The sequence below is a fragment of the Hyalella azteca genome, unplaced genomic scaffold (assembly GCF_000764305.2).
Source record: "Hyalella azteca isolate HAZT.00-mixed unplaced genomic scaffold, Hazt_2.0.2 contig5198, whole genome shotgun sequence".
NCBI lineage: Eukaryota > Metazoa > Arthropoda > Malacostraca > Amphipoda > Hyalellidae > Hyalella > Hyalella azteca.
In genome coordinates this window covers 11396-14515 of record NW_025935396.1, presented here as the reverse complement: position 1 = coordinate 14515, position 3120 = coordinate 11396, and positions in this window count along the sequence as shown.

The window sequence follows — 3120 nt, the reverse complement described above, 5'->3', positions numbered from 1 at the left end:
TGTGTTCCTATATCAGAGCAAATCGTAATGTTGGAGCTGGATGCTAATCTCGGTCTCATGTGCACCCACGATCTCTTGTATGGTAATATGAGAGGCATACTCAGGTGCTAGCTTTATGTATACTAGCCTCATACCATCATATACAATGTACTAGCCTCTCTTCTGGGAGGCAGTGCATAGATTCGAGCCTCACACAATCGTATACAGTTTAACAGCCTTTGTGCCTTGTGAGACAGTGCATAGATACTAGCCTCACACCATAGTCTACATAGTATTATCCTCCTCCTTGTGAGACAGTGCTTAAATACTAGCCTCACTGCTAAGCTGAAATACTAGCCTTAGATAGATAGTGCTGCTGCTTACATACTAGCCACTAAGCCTTATGAAGCAATGTTCAATATAGCTGTGCCTCGCTCCGCAAGACCAGCCCAGTAATGAGCGAGTTCCCTCAAACTGACATCGATACTTCGACCTCTCATACAGCTTCCTCGAGCTTGAGTCCTCCAGCGAGCTGACACGAATCTCAATAGAAGTTCTGTTGTCCTGACTTCAATGAAGATTCTGTTGTCCTGACTTCAATAGAAGTTCTGTTGTCCTGACTTCAATGAAGATTCTGTTGTCCTGACTTCAATAGAAGTTCTGTTGTCCTGACTTCAATGAAGATTCTGTTGTCCTGACTTCAATAGAAGTTCTGTTGTCCTGACTTCAATGAAGATTCTGTNGGTTCTGTTGCCTGAATTCAATGGAGGTTCTATTGTCTGAGTTCGACAGAGATTCTCTTGTCCTGAGTTCAATAGAGGTTCTGTTGTCCTGAGTTCGACAGAGGTTATGTTGTCCTGGAGTGTAAACCAGCAGTTCAAAGTGCAAGCCATCAACACCAGAATAACTCGTATATTTTTGCTCTGAACTTCGGCTATCTGCGGAGCTTCCCCTTGCCACAGAATTTTGATTGCGACTGAGCTTGGCCATTTCTTTTGCTCCAGCTGCCGCGGAATAAGAGCTGAATCGATTCATAAATACCTTCGTATAGACACGCGGTTTGTTCAACAAGATGCATTGGTCAACAGCCCTCGGAAACTTTTATTGGTCTAACGCTTTAATTTCAATTTGTTTCAAATAATTTTTATGGGAATTGATGCTGATAGTTCTTATCAGAGAATGGAAGTCGGCTGACGTTAATGCCTAGCGTAAACTAACGCCCGGCGTTGCAAGGAAGCTACACGAATTGATTGCTCTTAACACTGCATTCTCCGTCCTGCAATTGCGGCTGTTATTGCCGTACATTCTAGCATCAATTGCCTTAAACGGAGATAACGAAAACTAAATGCAAGCTCAGTAATAATTAGAACGCCTGCTGCTCGTAAGAACTTTAGGCCGAAACTAAAGCACTTCAGTTCAGCGTCAATTCGATGGAATCTGTCTGCAAAACTGCAGCAATGCAACCATTAATGATTTGTTATAATTAAAGACGACTTTAAGTAATGATTTTCTTGTATCATTTGTTATTTATGTCCTTGGTAAAAATTTCACACATATACGGCTTAAATCTTGCGTATTAATGCAACACTGAGGTGTATAAATGCAAGCTAAAATAAAAGTAAAAACTTCAGGAAGCTGCGAGAAATTTTGAAAATATTTTTGATAAATTGTTTATGAAAGATTCTCGCTTCCATATTAATTAAATCTACAGTAATTAATTCTACATTAATTAAGGGACAGACGCAGTCACCCGGCAAATGGCCTACCAAATTGAAGGCTGGTTGGTGGCCTGTTGTTGCTAACTTGCATTTACCGCTTCATTAGGCGCAGGGGAAGATAACTATTCCTTTGTATTATGGTTTATAATATTTAGCTATAATAATATAGTATTCTAATTTTATTTATATTAAATTCTAGCAATAAGTCGACTATTACATGAAACTACATTCGTTGTTGTATACGAGCGTTGACCGCGACACTAATGGAATAATTTTGTCCAGTCCAGCTATGTTAAGTAAATTTGTTTTCTGTGAATAAAACAAAAACTGAGAATTTAAATGCTCAGTGAATTAAAGAAAACGATACAAACGAGCATATAAATTCTTAAATGCGTCATACAACGATTCTGCACAATTCATAAAAATATAGTATGCATTTTAATTCTCAGTGAATTTACGGACACGGTTTTAATAGGATTGCAATAAATTTAAGATGGCCATTGTCGTGTGCGCCACCCAATAAAATAGTAGACTGAACTTTGTTTCTTTTTTTAATAAAACCTAAAACAATGTATATAAATAATTTCTTTGTGGAGATTACACCTGAAAAAATAATAATATTTTTGAAACTGTGTACTTGGGGCTGAAAATTGAGTGTGAAACTGAGTTTTCATATGGTTTTTCTCAAGTTAATAAAAACGGTAAAGGTTTCTCGGAGTTCGTTAAATATTTTTCTGTTTGCTAAGTACTTTAAAACTTTAGCACTTTGATCTCGGACGATTCATCATTGATGAAGTGCTGATAAAAATTTGCGATCCTTTGATTATGATTAGTTAAAAAAAATTATGACCTCACTGAATTCTAATATTCATTAGCCGTCCTTGTTGAAAACTTCACGCAATGGCGTTCGATAAGATATTTACGTAAACAATAATTGACACAATCGATGAAGCTAATATAAAATCGGCTCGTGAATTACTATAGCTCAGTTTTGACATAGAACATCTAAATTTCAATGAACAAATAAAATCTGAATATTTACAGCACAGCACTAGGCCATACCGGGTGCCCGGAGCAAGTTGCGGTTTCGCTGAACAACAAAGCCACACCCTCACTCCGTGGCTGCCAGCAGCCGACTGAGGGCAGAGTCAATCAGGTCATGTCATATAATTGCACTTTCCCGAGCTCTGTGAGAACTTTAATGTGTCTTGCGGGGCATTTAACAGCTCCCAGCTATTGTATAATCTCATAACATAACATAACATAACATAACATAGTGATGTCGGCTCTGAAGTGTAGGCCTGATGTGGCCTGTCGCCGATTCTTTTCCATTTCGTGCCTTGTTCATAGATCTAAACTCGTGTCATTTGACCGGATCTTTTCATGACTGGCGATAGTTTGAAGAAGCTACTAGACTTCCACC